The sequence below is a fragment of the Musca autumnalis genome, unplaced genomic scaffold (genome assembly GCF_047663935.1).
Source record: "Musca autumnalis isolate F117 unplaced genomic scaffold, ASM4766393v1 scaffold_1, whole genome shotgun sequence".
NCBI classification, from domain to species: domain Eukaryota; kingdom Metazoa; phylum Arthropoda; class Insecta; order Diptera; family Muscidae; genus Musca; species Musca autumnalis.
The window spans coordinates 126,480,926-126,491,358 of NW_027411644.1; positions in this window are offsets into that span (position 1 = coordinate 126,480,926).

The window sequence follows — 10,433 nt, forward strand, 5'->3', positions numbered from 1 at the left end:
ATATAATAAGGTTTGTAAGTTGATGTTTGGATGGATATATCAAATGTTAAAATAATTTTAATAACAATTGTTTAACAAAAAAATGGCAATTTAAGCATGCACAATATCAACCAACGCATCCAAAACTGCATTATCTCATATATGAAACAAACCTAAAGCTCAAAACAGATACAACGTTTGATTAAAGTTTTGCGTTGGGCGTCGAGAAAAAAACAACAATAACAGGGCGACGACGACACCAAAGTCCAGCGTTTATCTGTTTTTCGGCATATATTTCAAATGAATTTGAATTTTTCGGCATCATGCCCAACAGTGTAAAAACGGCCAAAACGACACAAAACTTTACTCAAACGTTGTATGTGGTTTCAGCTTAAGGGCAATGATTTTAACAACATGTCGACTGTAAACAGGCAACCAGTAACATAACCATCCAAAACATCAATGTAACAACGCCCGGTAAATTAAAATGCACACATACAAAGAAAGCTACACTGAATTTGAATTGATTTTTATTAATTTAATTGATTTTGTAGCATTTAAAGTAATTTTAAGTTTGTTAGAAATTCGAAATAATTTCAAACAATTTTACCAAAATGTTCAGAGACGGATAACGGGGTTTCATTGCCCTCTCTCAACAATGCGAGCTTTCTTCGATCTGTTAACAGATTGTCACTAACCTGGTTTTGGCGGAGCTCCCACGTAGAAAGGCCTTTCTGGAGGGATGAGGTTTAAAACGTACCAGCAAAACTCCAACAAAACAGCAACAGTGATATGAAATTTTTTCGAGGCAAACACCAATATTTCCTTGTAAAATTCGTTGCAATTATTTGGTATGACTTCAACACAGTGTTGCCGAATTTGCTGATTTATCGTCATTTTGACGATTTTTTGGCCCAAAATTGAAGAATGACGATTTGACGATTTTATGGTCCAAAATGACGATTTTTCACGTAAGCCAGAAATGCATGAAATAAAAGACGATAACTACATTTTGACCAAAGTTTCACAAAAGATTTTAAGGCAAGCAATGTTCCAAACTCGATTTTTGAGCTTTTTTAATGTTTTATAGCAATTTCCAGACGGATTGGCTATATTTAGGCACATATCTGGCATATCTAGGCACAGGTATTTCATAGTTTTTGGCCCAAATTCAAATTACATGAGCTAAAAAAGTTTTCGAGATAAAATATTAATTATATTTTTTGTTATAGAAAAATATGAGTCCAGCTTTATTAACTTCCTACAAATGACCTCTTTAAGCTGTCAGTTTTGAATGACAATTTTTATAGATTTTCGACTGCCCAACAACCAAAATGTACGTGTACGGACAAACATGGACGGTCTGTCAAGCAAGCGATATTTGAGCTAAGCTACCATTTAAAATGACAATGTGTACCTAGCTTTACCATGCTGCATTACTTCAAACGCGATAATCATATGAAAACTATCATCTTCTGAAAGCTGCTTTTATAGCAGTATTTAAGTGATATTGGGTTAGATTTATTGCTGTGGGTTGTATATCTTATGTTGTCAGTCTCATGCACAAAAATATCACCAAAAAACGCATTAAAAGGTAACCAAACCGAGTTTTGGACCATGTTGACGATTTTTTGACGATTTTTCAAATATTGTTGACGATTTGACGTTTTTTTTTGACGATTTCCAATTAAAAACTGTCGGCAACGCTGCTTCAACAGCACTTAACACCCACTGTTTATCTTTATATATAAAACTCAATTGTCGTTTGTTGGTAATTGAATCAGTTGAAAACGGCTGGAGCGATTTGGATAATTTTTTGTGAAAATGTTAGTCATAGCCCAGTTTAGGTTTTTATGCAAAGAAAAATTGACCACGCCCACTTTTCCGCCCACTTTTATAAATATGTTATATCTACGAAACTACTCAACAGATTTTCTTGAAATTTTCAGGGAACGTAGAGTGATGGCGCCCGGTTGAAATGGGCTACATAATTGTTTGAATTTCGGATCGGGCGGGGTACCTCCCCTATGCCCTATTTTTGTAAAAATGCAATATTTGCAACAATTACAAATGTATCGCTTTGAAAATTAATTTCCGAGTCAATGGCGATTGTGTCTCCGAACTTACGTACTTATTTTGGGACTTAAGATCCGACCACACTCACTTTCTAATTAGGTTATATCTACAAAACTACCGAAGGGATTTTGAAGAAAATCACGATTTGTCTAAACTTTTAAATCTTTATAAATAAAAATCAAATATCGTTCTTTGGTAATGGCATCAGTTGATAACGGCTGGACCGATTTGCCCGCAATAACCCTACTAACCCTACTTGGGTTTTTATGCAAAGAAAATTTGAAAATTTTGAGAAAATTTCTACAAAAACTACTGAACAGATTTTCCTGAAATTGCCAGGGATTGAACAGGAATGACCCCGCTTAAAATAGGCTACAAATTCAGTTGAATTTCGGAAAGGGCGGGGTACTTCCCCTATACCCTACTTTTTTAAAAATGTTATATTTACAATAATTACGAATGTATCTATTTGTAACTTAATTAGCGAGACAATTGTTGTTGTGTCTCCGACCTTACCTACTTTTTTAGGAACCAAAGACTTGACCACATCCACTTTTTAAAATATATTACATCTATAAAACTACTGAACCGATTTTCCTGAAAATTTCAGGGAATGTACGGGCATGTTTTCTTGAATTTTGAAGGGGGCATATTTAAAAAAACGGCTTACCTTTATGAATAAAAATCAAATGTTGTGATAACCCAACTTAGGTTTTTTGGAAAGAAAAGTTTACCACGCCCCCGAAAACAGGTTACATATTTTATTGAATTCCATACATTTTGGTAGGCAATGAAGTGGTGTGCACCCTAGGTACATATTTGGAGCCAAAATACCGGACCAGGCCCACTTTTTTAATATGTTATATCTTGGAAACTGATGACCACGCCCAATATTTTCAAAACATTATTTTTCCAAAACTACTGAACCTAATTTTCCGAAAATGTTCAGGAATGTGCGGTGGTCCAAAATGCTATATATTTGTAGACGATTTCGGGGCCTATTATTTTATAATCGCTATATTTGCTAAACTTATGATTACATCAGGTTGCAAATTAGTTTTCGAGACAACGGTGGTTGTGCCCCCGATCAAGAAAAACTATATATTTACAAATGTACTTAAATGGTGATGTTCAACGGTCCATCAGCCATGAAAAGCTAAAACATATAAGTCTCAATAAGAGGGAGAATTCGGTTTAAACTTTTATAATTAGATCGCTTTAGGATAAAGACAGGGGACATGGACGATAATCTATCCTAAAAGGCACAAATTGGCGAAAAAATCCGACAAAGTCCGTAAGAGAAAAGAAAGGTTACAGACAAAATCTGTTGATAAATTTAAAATCCTTCTCGGTTTAAATATAGACCGAAGAAGTGAGGTAGAAAATACCTATTTTTGAATTGTCAAGCATAAAGTCGATAAAAAGTTGTCATTAAAACGCATTACGACGGGCCAGCAACGCGGGGTCTGCTAGTGCTAATATAAAATATTCTATCGATTTTGATCAAACAAACGAAAAATTTCTTTTCTCAGCTGTACTTAATTTGTATAACTTTCAATAGTATCACTGTATATAATGGGAGTATGTGAATTCAAGCAAAATTAATAATTACTTTAGGCGTTGCCAACACAGTTGACAATCATGACAAATCTCGGTAGGAAATTCACTAATTAAATCCACGTTCCGAATTACCTGGACAAAAGCTCTTGTTTCCAACATATGATTTCTGCGATCGCACTGCACAGCCAAACCACCAAATGAACAACCAATCACTAATGAATGTTATTCACCCTTATTACGGTTGGCGTAGTCGTAGACGTTCAAGTGACGTAGACGTTGTCGTAGGCGTAGTCGTAAGTTAAATTTTTTATGTGATGAAAAATGATATACAACGACAATTTCTGACTTTAGAGCATGTTATATCCTTAACATACCGAAAGAAATACATTCGTAATTTCCAGAACGGATTTCTCGTTTTAAATATAACATTTATTTATTTATTTTTTTTTTATACGACAAATCGTTATTACGTATGGCGTAATACGACAAATGGGTACTATGTATGGCGTTGAAATACGAGGAAAGAGTCGTGACCGATTTTGTAAACGACAGCATATAAAAATAGAAACAAATCAATTTCAAAACATTTTTTGGCACTGATTTTTAAAATATATTGGAAAATAACTATAATAAATACAAACTTTACCACTTTTATTCATTTGCATAAGATAAATTTCGTATTTTTATCAGATGACAAACTTTCTATTGAAAATCTGTTAGAGTCCTCATATAACGATACATGCAATGCAAATTTCTTAGTTTTTGTTCAAGAGATGATTTCAAACGAATTGTTTTACAATTAAAAAAATATATATTTTTTAATTTTGTATTAGAAAAAAATTGTCGTTGTCATAAATGTTAGGTGGTACCAAAAAATATCCCTACGACAACGACTACGCCAACGACCACAAAAACGTCTACCCCCGAACACTTATTTTGATTGTAAAAACTGTAGGGTTAGTTGTTGTTCTGAATTAATAGTTTAAAATGATCTACTAATAATTCTATTCACTTTTGTTACCAAAAGAATTCTTCAAACATTTAAATTTTTGCTTTTTTGTAAAAATACATACATAACACCAATTAGACGTTACGGCACGTCAGTTTGCAATTTTGGATACGACAACGCCAACCGTAATAAGGGTGATTAACCGGCAATGTACTCTCCAAGTACTGCAACCTGTAGGCGACAGGGGTAATCGTACCAGAAGAAAGATGAAAGGAGGATATCCTACGAAACAAAAGGAGGCAAACAACAGACGAGGCAAATCAGATCTCAGATCGAGCTGTTAACTCGATACCAGCTTACCAAATGAGTATTAAACTATGTATCAACATATGACACTGGTATGCTTGAATACATGGATACCATTAAAAAGAAGGCGAATGCAAAACAGAAATTTCTCCACTCTCCATTGGTAATTGCAACATTCAGTAAATAGCACAGCAAAATACAGCACACAGTTCGCGATCAACATAAAACTTTGCAACTTTTATACCAGGATAAACCGATTAAGCAACCAATGTAAAATCCTTTTCCGCCAAAGAAAATATGTTGACCAATTTTTAATCTCTATCAATCAATAATCCTTATTAAGAAAAGGTAGAAAATATTTATTCAGTAATTAAACAATATTTGAAAGCATTAGCAACAATTATGAAAACGACGAAAACGAGAGCGTTAACACCAGCGAGGAGAAGATAGCATACCAGCCGAGATGCTACAGATTGAACCAAGAACATCAGCGAAAATCTTACACCCATATTTGACGGAAGTCTGGCAGCTAGAATTACTACCAAACAGTAGGACGGAGTTGCACGGAGAAATCATAAAACCCCAAAAAAAGGTGACTTATAAAACTGCAACTATGCCGCGGTAGACCTCAGCTCCTCCACAACTCAATATTCCATGGACATTCAAAATTTAAACAAAAAAACCAAACACCCAAAAACCTCAAGATGAACCTTCGACTGATGTAGGTATGGATTCCTTGACACTCCGGAACTTGACCATATTAATGACAATTTGAATAGACAGAGCCTAGTACTCCCCAATTTAATTGACACTCAAGGAGGAAAGCATCCCGGATGAAATTTGGGAAAAATTATCGCTGACTTTGGAGGAGGAAGATATGGAAACGACAGTGATCCATGTCCCTACCTCTAGTCTAGCGAAAGCCAAGGAAGCAAGATACAAAAAATCATACCGAAGGGCAACTAACTATTGCAATCGGTATGCCAATAAGGACCCCAACACCATCAGCGTAAGGGAATTTCAAATGATACGGTCTAACCTCAAGTTCGTGAGGAGATTTGAAAGAGAATATTCTCACGTAACAAAGAGGGAAGTGCGTGTCAGTGAAATCCCTACGTCAGGAGCGGGAATAACCCCCATCGAAACCTCCGAAGAGGTGACGAAGGGAGGAGACTTCAGCTCTGATAAGGACACCCCTTCTTCCAATGCGGCAACGTCGCAGCCCTCAAAGAAGGCTGAGAAAAAGTCCCTACCTCTAGTCTAGCGAAAGCCAAGGAAGCAAGATACAAAAAATCATACCGAAGGGCAACTAACTATTGCAATCGGTATGCCAATAAGGACCCCAACACCATCAGCGTAAGGGAATTTCAAATGATACGGTCTAACCTCAGATTCGTGAGGAGATTTGAAAGAGAATATCCTCACGTAACAAAGAGGGTAGTGCGTGTCAGTGAAATCCCTACGTCAGGAGCGGGAATAACCCCCATCGAAACCTCCGAAGAGGTGACGATGGGAGGAGACTTCAGCTCTGATAAGGACACCCCTTCTTCCAATGCGGCAATGTCGCAGCCCTCAAAGAAGGCTGAGAAAAAGTCAAAAAGGAAGAAGAAGGGATCCAAATCCTCTGGGAAGGTATCGACTGATTCTGCAGCTGACCCAATTTCTGAACCCCAACAAAGGGTGATAGAGGTGAGTCGGCTGATGAAAAAGAAGATACCATCCGACACAAGTGGGAACACGAGCGGGCGGAACAGTGATGGGTCAGTGACGGCATTGACTTCCTCAAAGGATAATAGACCTCGGTCGACCGATCCAAAATCGCAACCAGTAGTTGTGAAGAGGATGAGGTCGTCTGAGGAACAACCTCCTTCTGCGAAAAAGTCTACGTTGTCACAGCCGGTATATCCGTTGACATCTTTTGCTTCGGTGACGAGGAAGGCTAGTGAGAGGATCACTAATGAAAAGGTTAAAGCCTCTTCATCAATTGCTTCTACTCTGAAGCCTTGTACGTCTGAAAAGGCGAGTAAGGATACCGCGGAACATAGTGCTCTGCAGATTCCATGCTCATCTGTAAAGGCGAGTGAGTATAAGGTAAAACCTAGTGCTCTGCAGACTCCCTGCTCGTCCACAAAGGCGAGTAGGGACAACGCGGAAACTGGTGTTTTGCCGAATCCAAGCTCGTCTGTGAAGGCGAGAAAGGAAAATTCAGGACCTAGTGGTCTGGAGATTCCCTGCTCGTCTGCGAAGGTGAGTAAGGACAACGCGAAGCCTACAGCTCTGCAGACTCTTTGCTCGTCAAACCCGAAGCAGGATGATATCGCTGCTCGACGGATTGTTCCGGGTGAGATCCGACTGTCATTGGTTGCTAGTTGAGGGTTGTCTTCGGGTCCGGAGAGGACTTTCTAAGCACCAGTAGGTAGGAAGCGGCAAAAGCTTAGCTTTGTGCAGATAAACCTGCATCATTGCAAAGCTGCTGCTGCTGAAAAACCTATCGACTCAAGACATCGATATCGCCCTAATCCAGGAAAATTATTTATATAAAAATAAGGTGAGTGGGTTTAGCGGCAAGAACTATTCTGTTTTCGCTGCCTCAAATGGGGACAAGGTGAGGACATGCATAGTTGCTAAAAAGAATCTTAACCAAATCCTTCTGTCCAATTACAGTAGAGGTGGAAGAAGGTCGGAGCAAACCCTTAGTTTTATCTTCGATTTACCTGCCTTACGAAGATCCCGAACCACCAGGCAAGGTCATACAGGATCTACTGGATGAACTAGGGAGCATAGGCTGGGTCGTCCTTGGATGTGATGCCCACCACTTCCACTGGGGAGCAGTGACACAAACCCCAGAGGTGAGTGCATTTTCAATTTTATTTTAAAAAATAATCTAAGAATCTGCAATAGGGGTAACACTCCCACGTTTCAAAATAGATTAAGGGGGGAAGTCATTGTCATAACCCTGACCACATGGACGACTCCGATGTAGAGAATTGGAAAGTATAAGAAAAGTGCTCCTTTTCGGAATTGGAAAGTATCAGAAAAATGCTTCTTTTCGGATCACAGGATGATACTATTTCAAATCTCTATACTTGGGGTAACACAGAACCCTCATAGAAATCCCAGGAGGACGGATTGGAAGCTCTGACGGCCTCAAACCTATGTGGAAGTGGAAGTAACACTCTCCATACTGTCGAGGAGGTTGAGAGAGCTGTGGATTCCCCAATCAAAACCCTTCTGACGAGCTATGAGGACTCTTGTCCAATCACCTATCCGGGGAAGAAATCCCAACCGGTGTGGTGGACCAAACAATTAGCCAAGCTGCATAAAGCAGCTAAGCAATCCTACAATAAAGGCAGTAAGACGAAACTCAGTACGGATTGGGATGCCTACAAGGTCAATTTCAATAAGTAATAAGCTGCCAGGTTCCGTAAGATACTAAGGACCCCAAATCCATAGCTAGTATCAAACGGAGCGATGGTTCCTGGACTAACTCCGGTCTAGAGACTTCAGATCTGCTGTCAGGGGTTCATTTTCCCGGTTGTGTTGATTTCGACGGAGCCTTGCCAACAGCAAGTCACAGTCGTGTCCGAACTGTCGAAGATGAACAGCTGATTGACAGAATAACTAATCACACAAGAATTCGGTGGGCGATCAACAGTTTCCAGCCTTACAAATCACCGGGACCGGATGGTTTAATACTGGCAATGCTACAGAATGTGGCTAAGCCGGCGCTATCAATCCTGGTAGAAATTTGTAAGGCTTGTTTATTGTTATCGTACATACCTGGTCTGTGGAAGGAGGTTAAGGTGACCTACATCCCCAAAGCGGGGAAGCCAAGTCTTACTCTACCAAAAGACTATGGACCCATTAGTCTTTCTTCCTTTCTCTTAAAAACATTAGAAGGGTCACTGGATCTTTAAATTATAACACAATTAAACCCCATTAACATCAGCAAATCACAACATGCCTACAATAAAGGCAAATCAGTGGAGACTGCCTTGCATGAGGTGATCGGGCATGTTGAGAAGCATATGGGAAATTCAGGCTACACGCTGGCGGCCATCCTCGATATAGAGGGAGCTTTCAATAACGTGAAGCTTGAATCAATCCACAATGCTCTCAGCAACACAGGCATTTCCTCCATCCTTGTAGAATGGATTGATGAGATGCTGAAGAGTAGAATCATCAACTCATGCATAGGAGAGAGTTCCGTGAAAAAATCTGTTAACAGATGCACTCCGCAGGGAGGAGTTCTCTCACCCCTGCTATGGCTTCTGGTAATAAATGAAATGCTTGTGTGCTTCGACCGGCTGAAGATCAAGGTGGTTGCTTATGCTGATAAGTGGAAAATTCCTGCCAACCCTGTCTGAGCTCATGCAAAGAGCCTTAGTAAAACTTGCATACTGGGCCCAGAACAACGGTCTGGGAGTAAACCCGGAAAACAGAGCTTATACTATTCACTAAGAAACGCAAAATTCCCAATTTCGAGCCTCCAGTCCTGGTCGGGGTGGCCCTGGAACTTTCTACGGAAGCTAAATATCTCGGCACTATTCTGGACCATCGCTTGTTACGGAAAAGAAATGTAGAGGAGCGAACGAAGAAAGGACTCATGGCACTCTATTCCTCTAAGAACTCCATTGGGAAAAGCTGGGGATTGAGACCACAGATCATACACTGGTTGTATGTAACCGTGGTCCTGCCCATACTTACCTATGGTTGCTGTTGTAACAGAGTTTTTATTATGTTTATATGTTCGTTCCTCTGTTCAATCTGGCTCTGGGTCTATCTCCAGTTCCAGAAAAATGGCTGCTTCGATGGGATGTAGCCACAGATCCACTGGAGTTAGATGGGTAGGTTTGGCGGGGCAGTTAAAAAGGTGTTGTGTGTCGTGCGGGCCCATGCCGCATACTGGGCATATGTCTTGCAAGGCGCGATCGATTTCCGCCCAATACAAATTTAGGCGACTGCAATATCCCGAGCGTAGTTGAGCCAAAACTACTCTAGTTTGTCGTGGCAGCTGACGCTCCTCAGCTGCGATAGATGGAGGATGTACTCCGAGTACTTTATTCACACTATAATTGCTTAAGGCCTTGGCAACTGCGTCCGTTTGAATGCTATTCAATCCTGCTTGATATGTTTTTTGATCTAGGGATTCTCTCCTGTATCGTTGGACCTCTCCCTCTAGAGCATGGATATCCTTCCTGATCTCCCTGAATGGGCCGGGCCTACCCACAAGATGGTGATTGGAATGGCTCACACGATAACATCCAAGCAGGTACTGCAACGAAAGCATCTCATTGTGTTGCTTTACAGGAAGAATTTTTGCCTCCTCATGTAGATGGTCCACTGAAGATTTGAGGAGGCACCCTGTTGCTGTTCTCAGGGCGGCATTCTGGTTTGAATCTTTTTCCAGTTCGTATCACACAATCTCGGGGACCAGACTGGAGCCGCATAGCTTACCACAGACCGACCTATCGCGTTATACGTGGCCAACAAGGTTTCTTTATCTGCACCCCAAGTGCTGCCGGCCAGGGACTTGAGGACCTTGTTCCTACTTTTCAACTTG